The sequence below is a fragment of the Sphaeramia orbicularis genome, chromosome 5 (genome assembly GCF_902148855.1).
Source record: "Sphaeramia orbicularis chromosome 5, fSphaOr1.1, whole genome shotgun sequence".
Lineage (NCBI taxonomy): Eukaryota > Metazoa > Chordata > Actinopteri > Kurtiformes > Apogonidae > Sphaeramia > Sphaeramia orbicularis.
Window position 1 is genome coordinate 61747344 of NC_043961.1, and position 19393 is coordinate 61766736.

Here is a 19393-nt window from a genome sequence, read left to right on the forward strand (position 1 = left end):
AAAATGTATTAAACAGAAACAGAACTTAATGACAATTTAGTGCATAAGTTCTGATCATACTATGTCATATCATATTATATTATATCATATGATATGGGCTACACCAGCTTCTCTTTTTTCTTCTTCTTCTTTGTGTATGCTATTATTAGTAGTATTATATTGGTTTTTTTTTATAATTATTTTTATTTTACTTTTCTCTTACACAGTTTGTGTGTGTGTGTGTGTGTGTGTGTGTGTGTGTGTGTGTGTGTGTGTGTGTAGTGAGATTAGTTTGCATTTTATTGTGCAATTAGTGTGGTATGTGTTGATGTGTTATGTTTGTCTACTGGAAATCAATAAAAAGCAAAAAAAAAAAAAAAAAAAAAAAAAAGGAATGAGTCAGTGTTCAGTATGATGGAAAAGTTCTGTATGTGTGGGATGTGACATGGTGTGTAATAAAAGCTGTGAGTGTGTGTGTGTGTGTGTGTTGTACCTCAGCTTATCGTTTAATGTGTCGTATGAAAAGGTCAGCTGGAGAAAATTAAACTGTCACATGGACAGACTCAAAGCTCTGCTGTACAGCAGAGCAATAATAATAATAATAATAATAAAAAACTTCACATGTGATGATGCTGTATTCACTGTGTGTGTGTGTGTGTGTGTGTGTGTGTGTGGTGGGGGGTATATGCATTTATTCTCATGCTCTCCAATGTGATTATTTATTCAGTTCCATGAATGTGTGTTTTTTCTTGTTTTATTTGTCACAAAGTGAAGCCTCTTGATTTGTTCTGATTGTACCCACACTGTAAAAAAAAACAAAAAAAAAAACAGTATTATTCCAGCAGCAGTTGTGCTGAAAAAATACTGTTGAATAACAGAAAATAACCATCTCATAAAAATACGGTAATTTTCCATAAATAATTGCCATAACTATACATGAGATTTTGCTTTTTTTTTTTTACTTTTTAATGTGTAATAAAGAATATTTTCATGTATTAAAACAATCCAATTCCCTATAAATATATATATATAAATAATTTTCAGTGAGACTCAGTTATCCAATCCACTGATAAAAACTGTATTTGGACAGTTTATCAGTGCTTATACATGTTATACATTCACAAAAATACATTTATTCAACATTTTTGTTGTGAAACCTCCTGTAATTACACAAGATATTTGTCAATTAACAAACAAGTCTGGTTCAACTGACAGAACTAATACTTCTTTAATGGTTAATTGTCAGTAATTTTATCTCGTTTTATTTATTTTATTTTGTTTACAGTATTAAAGTTTATATTAACAGTTTAATCTCATGAATAGAAAAGAAATATTTGTGAAATTATGATACATTTGCAAATGTATTTTAACTGTATTTTTCTGTGAAAAAAGAAAAAAAAATCTTTAAAAAAAATGGAAATTTTATGGTTATTCACAGTTTCAGTTTTTTTGTAGTATTTTCCATCTGACATGTAAAATCACAGTCTGCTTTTGTCATTTCATTGATATTTTCCTGTATCTTAAAAATACAGGAAAAATCTGTAAAATAAACAGTGAAAATTCTGTTAAATTACAGATTTTTTTTTTTTACAGTGTATAGTTTCCAAAGGTGAGGGTTTGATTCCTCCAGTGTCTTTTAATTCCATGGACGTCGTTTACGCCATGTTTTCACATCCAACACTTCTGTAGGTTTACACTCGGTTGGTATTTTGTGCATTTTGTGTCGTTCTTTGGCTTCAGGCTGAGACTGTCAAACCCCTCCCACACCTGTTAGCCCTCACAGAGGAAACCAGAGCTGCAAGGTATTAAAGTGGATTTAAGACAGAAAGCCAGACCCCCCCTCCAACAGACCAAGCCCACCCACCCACTCACACAACACTTCTGTACTCATTAAGCTTACAGTTTCACCCAGCAGGGCTTTTCTATTTTATTTCTTTTATTTTGTAACTGTGGGTGTAGGATGTGGTAGATTTTAGGAGAAGCTGCTCAGAGGATTGGAGGATTTCCTGCCTGAGTTTCACACAGTGTTTAATGTGAATCTGAATGAACAGGAGACAGTAATGATCTGTTGAACCTACATTTGTTTGTACACTCAAAGAAATAAAATGTTGGAATTTGTTGGATTTAGTTAAAAACGTTATGCAACTTGTTCCACCAAATATGGTTATTTAAATGTAAAAAGATGTTGCAGTTAATTACAAAGATAATCTACTGATAAATCCAAACTAATTGTGTCAATAAACCTAAAATAAGGTGTTGCTTTAATGCTAGAGAGCGCAGACCTCCACCAAGGCAGATCAGCCCCCCCCCCTTTATTATTCAAAATATGTTAACATTAATTCACCTTTTTAAAGTGCAGAGCTGTCAAACACACTTCACAACATGATTTCATTCAACAAAATACTGTCATCCAGTCCTACAGTAGACTTTCATCGTTTGTCCCACATGAACAGTCAGTTGTTTCTCCTCCAGTGTCGGCAGCTGAACTGAAGCAGTGTGTCCTCCAAACTGAAGCAGTGTGTCCTCTTCAAACTGAAGCAGTGTGTCCTCTAAACAAACTGAAGCAGTGTGTCCTCTTCAAACTGAAGCAGTGTGTCCTCTAAACAAACTGAAGCAGTGTGTCCTCTTCAAACTGAAGCAGTGTGTCCTCTTCAAACTGAAGCAGTGTGTCCTCTTCAAACTGAAGCAGTGTGTCCTCTAAACAAACTGAAGCAGTGTGTCCTCTTCAAACTGAAGCAGTGTGTCCTCTAAACAAACTGAAGCAGTGTGTCCTCTTCAAACTGAAGCAGTGTGTCCTCTAAACTGAAGCAGTGTGTCCTCTAACCAAACTGAAGCAGTGTGTCCTCCAAACTGAAGCAGTGTGTCCTCTAACCAAACTGAAGCAGTGTGTCCTCCAAACTGAAGCAGTGTGTCCTCTTCAAACTGAAGCAGTGTGTCCTCTAAACAAACTGAAGCAGTGTGTCCTCTTCAAACTGAAGCAGTGTGTCCTCTAAACAAACTGAAGCAATGTGTCCTCTAAACAAACTGAAGCAGTGTGTCCTCTTCAAACTGAAGCAGTGTGTCCTCTAAACAAACTGAAGCAGTGTGTCCTCCAAACTGAAGCAGTGTGTCCTCCAAACTGAAGCAGTGTGTCCTCTAACCAAACTGAAGCAGTGTGTCCTCCAAACTGAAGCAGTGTGTCCTCTAACCAAACTGAAGCAGTGTGTCCTCTAAACAAACTGAAGCAGTGTGTCCTCTAACCAAACTGAAGCAGTGTGTCCTCCTCAAACTGAAGCAGTGTGTCCTCCTCAAACTGAAGCAGTGTGTCCTCTAAACAAACTGAAGCAGTGTGTCCTCTAACCAAACTGAAGCAGTGTGTCCTCTTCAAACTGAAGCAGTGTGTCCTCCAAACTGAAGCAGTGTGTCCTCTAACCAAACTGAAGCAGTGTGTCCTCCAAACTGAAGCAGTGTGTCCTCTTCAAACTGAAGCAGTGTGTCCTCCAAACTGAAGTAGTGTGTCCTCCTCAAACTGAAGCAGTGTGTCCTCCTCAAACTGAAGCAGTGTGTCCTCTAAACAAACTGAAGCAGTGTGTCCTCTTCAAACTGAAGCAGTGTGTCCTCCAAACTGAAGCAGTGTGTCCTCTTCAAACTGAAGCAGTGTGTCCTCCAAACTGAAGCAGTGTGTCCTCTTCAAACTGAAGCAGTGTGTCCTCTTCAAACTGAAGCAGTGTGTCCTCCAAACTGAAGCAGTGTGTCCTCTAACCAAACTGAAGCAGTGTGTCCTCTAACCAAACTGAAGCAGTGTGTCCTCTAACCAAACTGAAGCAGTGTGTCCTCCTCAAACTGAAGCAGTGTGTCCGCTTCCTCCCTACCTGCAGCAGGTGTCTTCAGTTCAGCTCATCAGCTTCAGTCAGACTACAGAGGAGGTGCAGTGCTTCTGTCCTCCTGTAGGTGGCAGGTTTGGGCTGAAGCTGAATAACTGACAGATTTGGACTCAACATAAATGTACGATTAGAGACGATTGGATGTGATGTAAACTATTATCACACACATTAGAACAGATTTGACTGGTGTTTGGACCTGAAGATGAAACATATTTAAAAAGGACACAAGAGTCAAAGGGTATCATTAAAAAAACATTATTTGATTTGATTTCTTTTTTTCTGTTCTTTGTTGGTTTTAACTTCTTTACTTTGTTTGAATGATTTGTTTTTAAATAACCAGAAAAAAAAACCCTTTAAAACTGTGTGCATTAAGTACTTTGGCCGGTCCACTTTGGTCTTTTCTTTTATTAAAGTAAGGCCGGTGTAGTGGACAGGCCAGTCCCACACATACAGGCCCGTAGAACCCACACCCTGAACACTCCACCCAAAAAACACTCTGTGATCGGGGGGGGGCACTGATCCACCTTGGTGGAGGTCTGCGCTCTCCGAGTGCTTTTCTAGTTATGGTCTGGTCTGACCCCCTTGACCTGGCCTGTGTGTGGCCCCTGAACTAGAATAATGTAATAACCCTTCCATGTTCCTGTCTTCCGTGTGTTCAGTGTCCTGTTTGGATTTCACAGATTCATTCCAAAGGACGGATCAGAACCTTCTGTGGACCGGCGTTTGGCCCACAGGCCGTATGTTCCACACCCCTGGATTCAATGATTATTTGAACAGGTGAAAAAGGAGTGAAAAGACACGTGTGAAAATGACAAAGCTGGTCTTTTATTCCAGAACCAGATGAAAGCAGAACCACAAAAGGAGGTCAAACATATGAGGACGTCTATCGGCTCCATTCTGTTTATTTATTTATTTTCTATTTCTGTCTAAAATGACTCTTTGAATAACTCTCAGACTGCAGAGCCGTGCCCTGTGCTGTTCTTATTTATAAATGTGTCATTAATGGGACACTAGCTCAGTCCTCCTCCTCTTTAATCTGCTTCTTCAGTATATTTATCATCTCGCTGTCGTCAGTCAAAGCCTCAGGCCGTTTACTCCAACGCTCTCAGGTGAAAATGACTAAATATTTGATCAGATGTGCTTTTGTTTAGACTCAGCAGTGTTTTTTGCAGTGTTAGTTGCTGTGCACTATTTTTTTTCTATTTTTTTTCCTTCTTTTTGACTGTGTTTATTTTATCTATTTTTGTATAATCATTTTGTAGATATTTTTCTTAGTTAATTGTGTTTTTCTAGGTGAACTATTTTGGTCCTTTTGTAGTATCATTTTTTTATATACTTGAGCTTAATTAGTTTGGTGCCATTTAACCCTAGATCATGGAGAACCTGTGGGCGTGGCTCTGTCTGTGTGGGCGTGGCTCTGTCTGTGTGGGCGTGGCTCTGTCTGTGTCCTCATCTCCATTCCAGTGTTCAGCTGGGGAGGGGCACACATCCAGACACACCTCCAGTGCACTTCACACAGGCTTTGCCTCATGCCTTTAGCTTAGCTGTTTGTTAGCTTTTGTTAGTTTTGTTAGCTTTTGTTAGCTTTTGTTAGCTCTTTGTTAGCTTTTGTTAGCTCTTTGTTAGCTTGTAGCTTGTTGTAGCTGGTTAAAGGAACACAAATCAGTGCTTCACCAATGTGATTCAGTCACTTCGTGCAGTGTTTGTAAAAGTTTTGCTGGTGCCACTGTTTCCTCCTGTTGTTGGGTAAATGTTTTCTGAGTTTGAGTCCCTGCGCTGCTGTGGCATCAGCAGGTGTTGGACGGACGCTGGATGTGTGGTGAGTGTGGTGAACAGACGCCTCCCTGGACCTCGGAGAACCCCTGTCCTGTGTTCTGCTGCTGAAAACACCACCTGTCAGTTCAAACAGCAGCGGCAGCTTCATGGAGGAGACGCGTTCTCACACTAAACTCAAATTATGTTTCATTACATTTAATGACTGTGTGTTTTCTGACAGCTGGATGTTCGGATGGAGACAGATGCTCCACAGACTGGGACTGGAAAACGTTAAATCCGTATCAGTTTCACATGAAGATGATGGAGCCCAGAACCAGTTTCTGCACTGAAGTTTCAGTTTTAGTCCAAAATGAAATTCACTTTAATTACTTTTAAATTTCCAACTGTTTTTAATTCTGAGGAAAAGTTCTTTCCAGGATGGAGGCTGAAGGAAGACGATGAAGACTTTAAAACGGTTTTATGTAGGTAGGGTGTGTGTGTGTGTGGGGGGGGTAGTACAAATTAGTACAAAGGATATAAGGGAAATTTCATTTAGATTGAATGTTTGTATTGCAGTTTCTGAACACTACCTGAAAAAAAGAATTTGTTCTAATTTCTTTTCTCATGATCATTTTGTGCACTTTGTTAATTAAACAAAAAAAAATCCAGACATGACAATGTATGAGGAAAAATAGTTTTGTTACTGTTCGATTGTTTCTGAAAAAAAATAATGATGAAAAAATTGATAAAGTATTTTCTATTTACTTCTAAACTTTGTCCTGGGTTTGAACTATTTCATAATAAAAAAGGGAAACATCACAAAACACTTAAAGGTCATGAATTAACTGAGATTTACCAATTCAATTATGAATCCACCTTAATTATTGAAACATTCTGGTATCAATATTGGTGATATTGGTCCTGTATTTACACACACACACACACACACACACACACACACACACACACGCTCTCCTTTCCTCCACTTCCTTTCAGTGTTTATTGGAATGTTCCATTCACAGCTGCATCAGCTCTGCTCTTGTGCTCTTTTACGTCAATGCCAAATTACGCACGGACCTCCAGCCCCCCCCCCCCCAGTGGTTCACTCCAGTTGGTTCTTCATCTCCCCCCCCCCCCCCAGTGGTTCACTCCAGTTGGTTCTTCAGTTCTTCATCCCCCCCCCCCCCCCCCCCCTCAGTGGTTCACTCCAGTTGGTTCTTCATCCCCCCCCCCCCCCCCAGTGGTTCACTCCAGTTGGTTTTTCATCCCCCCCCCCCCCAGTGGTTCACTCCAGTTGGTTCTTCATCCCCCCCCCCCCCCCCTCAGTGGTTCACTCCAGTTGGTTCTTCAGTTCTTCATCCCCCCCCCCCCTCAGTGGTTCACTCCAGTTGGTTCTTCATCCCCCCCCCTCAGTGGTTCACTCCAGTTGGTTGTTCAGTTCTTCATCCCCCCCCCCCTCAGTGGTTCACTCCAGTTGGTTCTTCAGTTCTTCATCCCCCCCCCTCAGTGGTTCACTCCAGTTGGTTCTTCAGTTCTTCATCCCCCCCCCCCCTCAGTGGTTCACTCCAGTTGGTTCTTCATCCCCCCCCCCCTCAGTGGTTCACTCCAGTTGGTTGTTCAGTTCTTCATCCCCCCCCCCCTCAGTGGTTCACTCCAGTTGGTTCTTCATCCCCCCCCCCCTCAGTGGTTCACTCCAGTTGGTTGTTCAGTTCTTCATCCCCCCCCCAGTGGTTCACTCCTCTCCTCCTCTCAGTCTCTGCTCTTGCAGGAACAGGCGCACACAGACCCACTGTCATCCTGCAGATTCAGCCGCTGTTACCTGCTCCAGTGGTAGGTCACCCTGCTTCTGCTTTCTCTTTCTCTTGTGTTTTTTTTTTTTTTTTTTGGTTGTATTTTTTCGCTGAATTTCCTCTGCTCTTGTGTGTCTGTTGTTTCTCCTCTTTCTCTGTGCTTCATCTGTTCACTCCTTCTCCTGCTCATGTTCTTCTTTAAACCTGCTTTCATTTCTTTGGATTTTCTGTGTCTTTTCTTCTTCTGTTTGTCTTTTCTTCTTCTGTTTGTCTTTTCTTCTTCTGTTTGTCTTTTATTCTTTTTGTCTTTTCTTCTTCTGTTTGTCTTTTATTCTTTTTGTCTTTTCTTCTTCTGTTTGTCTTTTCTTTTTGTCTTTTCTTCTTCTGTCTTTTCTTCTTCTGTTTGTCTTTTCTTCTTTTTGTCTTTTCTTCTTCTGTTTGTCTTTTATATTCCTCCTGCTTTTACATGTGGACATTATTCCTGGGTTACTGTTCAGTAAATTCTTAAACTTCCAGAGGTGGGAGGTGTTTGACAGACACATGATAATGATACTCACTCGACCTGGTCCTGTCAGTCCTGCTGTCCCTGTTGGACCTGGTCCTGTCAGTCCTGCTGTCCCTGTTGGACCTGGTCCTGTTAGTCCTGCTGCCCCTGTTAGACCTGGTCCTGTTAGTCCTGCTGTCCCTGTTGGACCTGGTCCTGTTAGTCCTGCTGTCCCTGGTAGACCTGGTCCTGTTAGTCCTGCTGCCCCTGATAGACCTGGTCCTGTTAGTCCTGCTGTCCCTGTTGGACCTGGTCCTGTTAGTCCTGCTGTCCCTGGTAGACCTGGTCCTGTTAGTCCTGCTGCCCCTGATAGACCTGGTCCTGTTAGTCCTGCTGTCCCTGGTAGACCTGGTCCTGTTAGTCCTGCTGCCCCTGATAGACCTGGTCCTGTTAGTCCTGCTGTCCCTGTTGGACCTGGTCCTGTTAGTCCTGCTGCCCCTGTTGGACCTGGTCCTGTTAGTCCTGCTGTCCCTGGTAGACCTGGTCCTGTTAGTCCTGCTGTCCCTGTTGGACCTGGTCCTGTTAGTCCTGCTGTCCCTGTTGGACCTGGTCCTGTTAGTCCTGCTGTCCCTGGTAGACCTGGTCCTGTTAGTCCTGCTGCCCCCCCTCTTCCCTCTGGTTCATGTGTGTGTTACTGGAGTGTTACTGCTGTGCTTCAGTCCTTCCTGTCCTCTTTGTCATGTCTCACATCAGTATCAGCAGATCGGAGGTTGCACATCTTCTTGTTCATGACGTGCCTGTGAACCCTCAGTTTCAGTTTCAGCTTCAGTTTCAGTTTCAGTTTCAGTGGGTGTTTGAACACGTATGTGTTTGTTTGACCATATGTGTTTAAACCACAGCTCAGACATGGATCCACATTAGAAGGAAGATGGAGAAATGGTTTATAAATACTGCTGAAGTTGAATCAAAAAGTATCTGTCTGTCTGTCTGTCTGTCTGTCTGTCTGTCTGTCTGTAGTTGTTCAGTCAGGTTGCAGATGTTGCAGATGTTGGTGCTAGTTTGGAAACATCAGCATCAGGATCAACTTTAGTGTCCCACATGGGAAATGGGTCACAAAGAAGACCTGGATCTGGACCTTGACCTAGACCCATAACTAGACCTGGACCAGGACCTAGACCTGGACCTGGACCTAGACCTAGACCCACACCTGGACCTAGACCTAGACCTGGACCTAGACCTGGACCTACACCTAGACCTTCACCTGGACCTAGACCTGGACCTACACCTAGACCTTCACCTGGACCTAGACCTGGACCTGGACCTAGATCTGGACCTAGACCTACAGCTAGACCTGGACCTGGACCTGTGCTCAGTTTAAAGCTGCAGTTCTTGGTAATTTTTTGTATTTTTTTTGTAGTTTATTGTAGTTTTTTGTAGTTTTTTGTTCACACTGGACACAAATCCATTCTAGAGAATTGAAGTCCCGCCCCTTCCATTGTGTCCAATGGGACAGAACTTTTTTGTTTGTTTGTTTGTTTCAAGCAGAAGAAAAAACCCAAATTTGAAGTGTACAAGGATCTAATATCAGAGCGAATACATGAGTAAATAGAGGCGATGTGGACAGTTGAGTCCTTTTGCCATTTGTCCAGTTGAACAGCTGTTTAGGCCCTCTGGTCAGAAGGGTTCTACTCACATACAAACCTGTGTCATTTTCAGTACCAGTTCAGAACCACTAAACCCAGAGGAACAGAACATCAGAACCTCAGTGGTGTTTCATTTACTTGTAGACACCTCTGACATCTGCAGAACACCAAACTAAGGCTGGGTTCTGCAGTCACATGTTCTCCTCCAGAACAACAACATGCACATAATCTGAGTTCAGTCTGAGTTTGATGACAGAGCTCTGAATTAGAGCTGCAGCTGATTAATCGATTAGGTGTTTGAAGCGAATGCAAAAATTCATGATTCGATTAATCGACTCGAATTGACTGAAGGGAAATTGAGGACTTGCCGCTGACATCACTGGTCATGTGATTGTTGTTTACACCGCCATATTGGTAGGCACACTATCTGGATCCAGAAAGTCCGAACTGTTGCTTTATCTGGTGTTTTCTTTGGACTGGTGTTTGCATGTTTTGTTATGTGCGAGTGTGTCTGCTGTGATAAAGGCACCATATGCTTTCCTCTACGTGGTACCGGCTCGGTTCGACTCGACTTGACTCGGCCTTTTTGCGTTTCCATTCTGAAAAAGGACCTGGAATCTGGTACCTGGTACTAGTTTTTTGGTCTCATCTCCGCTGAGGTTCCACGACTGGGGACCAGATATTAAAACATGACGTGTAAACACTGCAGACCACTGATTGGTCAGAGTCGTCTCTGTGCCCCGCCCTTTTACAAAAAACAGATGCAGTAGTTTACAGTAAATCTGTCAGTAGGTGAATCCACATGATGACCGTCTGTAAAACTACTCCATTCAGTCAGGAGGTTCAGTCTGTGGTGGCCAACGTAAAAATTCAGCATGAGTTTGACGAGACAACGTGCAACGAGCGAGTTTATCAGCAACTCTGAGCAGACGACACAGAAGGAACGCGCCGCATCGCTATGACAACCAGGTACTGTAAAGTCTGTAGTATCCTGGAATGGAAACGGTCTGCAGGAATAGTATCTGGCACCAGAGTCGAGTCGAGCTGGTTCCTTGTAGTGAAAACGCAGCAACAGATGAGTTCACATGTTCACTACCAACAGTAAGGCGTTCAACTGGGAGGTCAAACCAGTGTTCCCAGCTGCAGCCGGCTCCCATCAGCCGTACACCTGCAGGCTCTGAACTGGTGAACCAGCCCAGATGTTCACTGGAAACGCTCCATGAACTGTCTGTGTCCAGAAGCCCCTCCCATCTTCATCATGTGACTGGACCTCATGTGGAAGGCTGTCCCATAGTTAAAGCAGACCGGCACAGACGGGGGGGCAGTATTGTCTCCAGCTCCAGCTGAACTCAGCGGTGTCGCCCACTGTAGCTCCGCCCACTTCCATCTGCCTCACCCAGCTGAGGAAACTCAAAGGGAGCAGGTAGATCCACAAGCACTGTGTCTGTAGGTGATGGTCCAGGGGAAGTCCTCCTGGAGGTTTAAAGGGTCTGCAGCACCGGACCACATGAGGACTATTCTGTTTTTACACACCGCTAAGGCTACAGGCACGCAGGCTAACTATACTGAGAAGCTAGGCTAACTGTACTGAGAAGCTAGGCTAACTGTACTGAGAAGCTAGGCTAACTATACTGAGAAGCTAGGCTAACTGCACTGAGAAGCTAGGCTAACTGTACTGAGAAGCTAGGCTAACTATACTGAGAAGCTAGGCTAACTGTACTGAGAAGCTAGGCTAACTGCAGTAATAAGTGTAAACAGCGGTGGGCAGAACAGAAGCAGCGCTGCCCCCAGTGGACCCCAGCGGTCTGTATGCAGAACTGATACTGGTGAAAGAGAAGGAATAAACGGCACACAGGAGTTTAGCAGGTCCATCCTTTAACACGCTGTACGATCCAAGGAAAGCTTGCCTACCAATATGGCGTCGTAAACAGAAAACCACGTGATCATGTGACGTGTGTGCAAAACCTGAATGTTCTATTGTAGTTTTCCTGAACTGAAGCTTCTTTGTGCGTCACAATAATTCCCCGTTTCCACTGCGTGGTATCGACTCGACTCGGCCTTTTTGCGTTTCCATTATGAAAAAGGACCTGGAATCTGGTACCTGGTACTAGTTTTTTGGTCTCACCTCTGCCGAGGTTCCAGGACTGGGGACCAGATACTAAAAGGTGACGTGTACACACTGCAGACCACTGATTGGTCAGACAGTTTTCTCTGTGACCCGCCCTTTTACAAAAAACAGGTGCGTTAGTGGACAGTAACTCTGTCGGTACACTAATCCACATGAGAACAGATAAACTACACCATGGTCGGTCCAGGAGATTCAGTCTTTGGTGGCCGACGTAAAAATTCAGACGAGACAACACACAATGAGTGAGTTTATCAGCAACTCCGAACAGACGACACGGAAATAACACACTGCATCGCTATGACGACCAGGTACTGTAAAGTCAGTAGTATCCTGTAATGGAAACGGTCTGCAGGAATACCGAGTCGAGCCGAGCTGAGCTGAGCTGGTTCCACGCAGTGGAAACGCAGCGTAAGTGTCCGTGTGAAACAACAGTGGAACCCATGTTTAAACAGCAGAGAAATGAAGGAAACAAAACTGTGATTCAGGAGAACTGAGGCTGAATGATGTTTTGGGATCACTTTGAGTGGATGAATGGGTTGGGTCTGTTCTGAAGTCTTGGAGTTGAACGGGTCACCCTGTAGGTCTGCGTGCCATCCTGGCTCTGCGTTTGTCTTCTTCACTCCAGTTTCCTGTCAGTGGTGTCATGGTCACATCAGACCAGATGAAGTCTGCACACACATTCAGCTCACTCTAATCATCAGCTAATATGTTCCAACCTTTTTGAATGGTGAGGTTTAAAAAAAACTAAACACCAACAAAAAGGAAGAAGTGAAGGCAACAGCAGACTCAAATTAATACTTTAATGTAGAGCTGCAACTAACGATCATTTTAATCATCGATTAATCTGTACATTATTTTAATAAGTAATCGATTTATCGGATAAACATAAAAGACTCAGTTCTCCCAGATCAGTATTTAACCCACAGCAGTTTAGTCTGCAGACCAGTCACCACTGATGCCATCCCATAATAACTTCAGGTTTAGTTAGTGAACACTAACCCAGTACCTAGACTAGTTCTGGTTCCAGACCCAGGTTCTAGTTTAGTTTGATTTAGTTTAGACTTTTTTTTCTCTAATTCAGTTTGTTTTAATTAGTAAGTGACCATATGTGGACAAAGTGACTACATGTGGACAAAGTGACTATATGTGGACAAAGTGACCATATGTGGACAAAGTGACTATATGCGGACAAAGTGACCATATGTGGACAAAGTGACTCTATGTGGACAAAGTGACCATATGTGGACAAAGTCATCTGCTGTGTGTGAACCAGCTTCTGCTGCTGTTGTCGGTGACTCCACCCACTGCTGCATCTACAGGCACTTTTATCGACAGAAAAGAAAGAAATGGGAGAATGAATAAATAATAAATGCCTCTGATTTAAACTTGGTCATGTTAATTATTTACAGACTATTTACAGATAATGAACAGAAGCTGATGGACGTTTGAGTTCATGGTGGAAATGTAGTACTGGGTTTGTACTATAGCAGCAGCGTTAAATACATTAATAAATATATTAAATATGTTCAATATGTTAAATATGTTCAATACGTTAAATATATTAAATATGTTAAATACAGTAAATAATTAAATATATTAAATATATTCATTGCGTTAAATATATGAAATACATTAAATATGTTCAATACATTAAATAATTAAATATATTAAGTATAATAAATACGTTAAATAATTCAATATATTAAATATATTCAATACGTTAAAGATGTTCAATATGTACGTGTTATGTTTCTATTATATATATGGTTTTCTGTTAAAAATAAATATATGTGTAACTTCACTTTTTCATGTCAGCGTATGCATACGGCAGGTGTGAAATGTTCTGGTCATAAATGTACCAGTGGTCTGGGCTCAGATCCAGACTGATGATCATCAGATCAGTTTGGCATGGCTCCTGTTCAAATGGACTTTAACTGGATGGTTAATTATGTCCCTTTATCTGATGAGGAGTCGGTCTGAAGTGGCTTTATATGAGGGTCAGCTGGACATTTGTGTGAAGTGGACGAGGACAGAGGAGACAGTGTAATGTCCATTCAGTGTCTCTGACCAAAGGACTGGAACATCTATAATAACAACAAAAACAACAACAACAACAACAACAACAACAACAATAATAATAATATACATTATGGAAGTGTGTATCCATAATTACTGCAAGAAATGGGGTGGGGGGTGCATACACTTCATATATGAGCCCAGTACTGTGGACACTAGAGGACAATGAGTTCATGGAACAGTGTCCATGATCGGATCTGGGACCACATGTCCTCACTGCTGATTGGACCAGAACAAATGAGGACATCTGATTGGCTCTGAGGACATAGACACGCCCATATTTATTTCCAGTTCTGTCTCCTAAATGTTTATGTTCTGCCTTTAACCACATGTTTTTACTAAATGACACAGTATGACTGTATCTGAATGCACAGAACTACAGTTTGTATTGTTTAGTTTTTTCATTTGAATGAAACAAAGCCAGGAGCTGTGTTTTTACTCCATATGTTCTATTGGTTTTTATTTTTTAAACTTTCAATTATTTCTACATTTATTGAGCGGCTCCAGGCTTTTGTTTGCTTCCTTTGGCGTTGTCAGAGTCTAAAACGTCTGATTTCACTGAAAAATACTGATTCATCTGGCTTTGTCTGTCCGTGTAGTTTCCAATGTAATAACAAGGACGACTGAAGTAGCTTTTTATTTTCTCCATTTTTCTTTCCTTTCCTTTTCATCATTCTTTTCTTTTGCACAGTCATTCATAGAAACATTTCTGTCTGTCACTGACTGGACTGAACTGGAAGGATGGGCAGAATTAATGATTTTAGATTGAATGTCCATGTGTGAACGTCTGTGGTTTAGGAGGACGGAGTTACAGAGAACATCTGCAGCTGGTGTCCATGGAAGGTGTGTGTGGGTGGGTACGTTTTTTTCACAGTTTTATCTGTAACGTCACCACTAGAGGCCGTTAAATACACTGTAAAAAAATCTGTAATTTAACAGAATTTTCACTGTTTATTTGACAGATTTTTTCTGTATTTTTAAGATACAGGAAAATATCAATGAAATGACAAAAACAGACTGTGATTTTACATGTCAAATGAAAAATAACACGAAAAAACTGTAACTGTGAATAACCAAAAAATTTCCAATTTTTTAAAAGATTTTTTTTTCACAGAAAAATACAGTTCAAATACATTTGCAAATGTATCATAATTTCACAAATATTTCTTTTCTATTTATGAGATTAAACTGTTCATTTAAAGTTTAAAACTGTAAAAAAAAATTAATAAAACCAGATAAAATTACTGACAGTTAACAGTAACAGAAGTATTAGTTCTGTCAGTTGAACCAGACTTGTTTGTTCATTGACAAATATCATGTGTAATTACAGGAGGTTTCACAACACAAATGTTGAATAAATGTATTTTTGTGAATGTATAACATGTATAAGCACTGATAAACTGTCCAAATACAGTTTTTATCAGTGGATTGGACAACTGAGTCTCATTGAAAATTATTTATATGTATATTTATAGGGAATTGGATTGTTTTAATACATGTAAATACTCTTTATTAAACATTAAAAAGTAAAAAAAAAAAAAAATGCAAAATCTCATGTAAAGTTAGGGCAAAAAACTGCATTTTAATTATGGAAAATTACTGTATTTTTATGAGATGGTTATTTTCCGTTATTTTACAGTATTTTTTCTGCACCCCTGCTGCCGGAATATTACAGGGTTTTTTTTACAGGTTTTTTTTTTACAGTGTAAAACACGCTGAACCTTTAAGTGAGTTTGAGAAGCTCCAACTGGGAATAATTCTTCAACATAATAGTATGTCTAAAAAATACTGGATTGTAATTTACCTGGATCAACACTTTGTATCCTTAATTTCACTGCTGCTTAACATTGTTTTTGCTGTTTATGTCTCACACAGACAGTTATTGTGATACATGACACCCCCCCGCCCAAAAAAAAAAAACAAATGCAGATTTAATTTCTGTTGACTAATATGTAAACCTGCTGATTTTTCTGAGCCTATGCTTTATAGTTGAGTCTGTTAGTTTCCGTATGACACTGAGAATAAGGGGAGGCTTTAGTGTGTTTAACCTGTAAAGTCTGAACCTTTCAATCACTGACGGAAAATTCCAGTTCTTTGAAACTGGAGCCTTTATTGGTCCTTCTGAACAACCAAAAAAAGAATTTTTTCCAATATCACTTTCCATGTATGAGTTTCAATTTTGTATCATATTTGATCCATCAGGCCTAAAAGCTCAAATATTATTCTAATTGAACAAACAAAAACATAATCGAACCCAAACATGTCTAATAAATTGTTAATTCTTTTTCTTCCTTTCCTTTCCTAACTCATTAACCCTTTCATGCACAGTGGTCACTCCAGTGGTCACTCCAGTGGTCAGTTCTTCTGCAGCTGTTCTCTTGTATATTCATGGGTTTGGTTGTTTTAGTTCCATATCAGCCAACACAGTGGGCACTAATGCAACATCCCATAATAATACACTGATATTCAGACCAGTACTGTAATTATGCTGTTCTTGATAAACCTGATCTGCACTGACATGACTGAGTGGAAATCAATTGCTAATAAAAAAAAATGGGAATATGATGAAATGTAAGAAAACTCAGATTAGCTGCATTAAAAATGTTTTGATTTGATCGTTTTCACACAGTTTATCACTTTCTGATATTTGCGTTCTTTGCTTCAAAAATTAAACACACGGTGTCCAGCGGAGTGGTCATTTTTGGAACTCCACGGAAAATTATGACGGTAGATTTGTTTGTTAACCAAAAATTTAAAAAAAATTAATTAAAAAAAATTCACTTCAAGAAAAAAAACCCTACTCAGTCAAAGAAAAAAGTGTTCAAATGCAATTTTTTGGATCTTAAATATTTTTTTGCATTTGTCTTATTTTGTTACTTTTAATTATATTTCTGAGTATTTAATTGAATATTTTACCAGTTAAATCACCCAAAATTGCTTTATTTGACTTTGTTTTCTAGTGGTGGAATGAACCACAGTACATTTGCTATGCCACAAGTACAAACCAAAAACAAATATTTTCAATCAAAAAAAAAAAAAGAAAAAAAAAAAAAAAAATTCAATCAAAGAAAAAAAGTGTTCAAATGCAATTTTTTGGATCTTAAATCTTTTTTTTTTTTTTTTGCATTCAAGCACTTTTTTTTCTTTGATTGAAAAGGTTTTTTTTAATTGCATTTTTTTTTAATTGAAAATATTTTTTTATGGTTAAAGCAATGAAGACACAAATCTACCTCCATACAAATAGGTTCAATAAAAAAATTCAGTTGCATTGTTTTTTCATGCCTAAAGAGGAATAAAAACACTCAGGAAAAAAATCTCAACTAAGGTTCTCATAATTCATGCATGAAAGGTTTAATGTCAGTCTAGTAGTGTCACTAAAGGCCTCTGATGATTGAACTCCGCCCCCTGGTGGATAATCTGTGTATTGCATGGATCTAATTGTATACATCAGGTTTTTACAAGACAAAAAAATATCACACTGATCATGTAGAGGGCTTCAAAACATGTATCAAATATGATCTGTTTGGTGTTAAAGGGTTAAACTGGACACAGATCCAGTTTTCTGAACTGGATTCTGAGTCTGTTTTAATCTGTAACTGATCCAAATACAAGCGTCTTTTTAAATAATAACAGAAGGAAGAAACTGAAACAGAGACAGAAGTCATACAACAGACTTAGCTGGGGTTCAGACTGTAAAACCTCAGCATCTGCATGTATATATTTAACACACTTTTATTACAGACCCACTCAAACTCCACCGTCTGCATGTATATATTTAACACACTTTTATTACAGACCCACTCAAACTCCACCGTCTGCGTATATATATTTAACACACTTTTATTACAGGGACACTCGGGCTTAATAAGAATGAGGCTGTTTGAATCCACTCATTTATTACATGTCAAACTAAAGGAGTCGCAGCTATTTCAGATGTAATGTCACAGCTTTTTACTTAAATAAGCCACACTCACACCTCCTTTCATTCATTAAGTTGTCAGTTATGACAAGTGGAAAATTGCCCCCATAGCTTGAAAAATGTAAATACAACAGCAACTCATTAAGTGGACCTTGTTGCTTCAAAAAACTGAAATCTTGTGCAGTTTCTACAGTGTTGGTCCATATATACTAGATTAATATCCAAACATTTGTAAAGCACACGAGTTCTACAGGAGGAACGGTCGAACAAAGGGTGTAAAAGCCTGAGGAGTATTCTGTTTCTGATCTGTTCAAGGTCTCAGATGGATCAGAACGGCATTTAACTTATGATGAACTGTCAGATTATAGTGATATTATTTATATTTGGGTTTCTACTGTTAATGCAACTGCTGTAGTGTGTGTGTGTGTGTGTGTGTGTGTGTGTGTGTGTGTGTGTGTGTGCAGTTCTGACAAATGTAGAAGTTTTTACTTGCCCATTGAATAAAATATCCAAATCTACTGCATTTTTGTTCCAATTCTGGAAAAGTCTTTAGGGATAAATTTGATAATAATTCAGAAAATTTTTTATACTCGGTGCCAATGAAAACGCAACACTTGAAGATTCTTATATTTTTTTAAATCGATGAGGATTTTTATTCCATAAGCTCTTTGGAATTAATCATAGGCCATTTCTATACAGTAAAAATAAAAAATCACATTCAAATTTGTTGACAAAAAATAAGGATAAAGAAAGAAACTCCAGGACCCCCAAAACCAAAAGTCCCACAGCGGTCCTGGAGGAGCTGCAGCTCAGTGTAGCGGTCCTGGAGGAGCTGCAGCTCAGTGTAGCGGTCCTGCTGTGGTGTGGTCACAGGTGCTGGTCCAGGTCCAGGTCTGTCTGCAGTTGTCCAGTTTCTTCATGCCTCTGTTGCATCCTGACTATGGTGGACACATTGCATCCAAAACGGCGCCACCTGCCGAGCAGAGATTCCGGCCTCCAGGAGCCCATAGCATGGCATCTGTGGTCAGGTGTCAGTCTGGGCATCGCTGAGTTATTGCAAATGGTTTTGGTGCTTTTCAGTTTGTCTTTATATACAGAACATGAGCACTCCTGAACTGACCACAGTTCCTTAAGTTGAGCCGTTCATTGCTGAGCAATGAGAAAAACAAGTCTTATGAACGCAGACAAGTTCATTCAAGCGTGACAACAGCTCAACCCGTCTCAGGTTGTTAAGAAATTGTCTGGGATTATCTTCTACAGGTGAAACTGAAACATACTGATGCAGCTCAGGAACAATAAAACACATTCAAGTGTTGAGTTTTCATTGGCACTGAGTATATATCGTGGTGCATTCATGTTCACATCAGGAAATGTTCCCACAGCTAGAGGAGTGGATTTATCCACTGGGATTTAAGAGAGTAGGTCCAATATGAGTTGAACTGTGCACTTTATAAAGAAAACAAAACAGACATTTATTAGCATTAGAATGTGAAGTCTATTCATGGCAGATATGACAGGACTTAAATATACAACTTCCATCAGTGACGTATTAAAGCGAGGTTCAAAACCATGTTCTGTGGACTCACATCTAACAGCCATAGATGGACACACTGGAAACCAATCTGTCTTTCTTCTGGTCTCTGTCTTTCTTCTGGTCTCTGTCTTTCTTCTGGTCTCTGTCTTTCTTCTGGTCTCTGTCTTTCTTCTGGTCTCTGTCTTTCTCTCCTTCTCTGTGTCAGTGTTTCTCTGTCTTTTC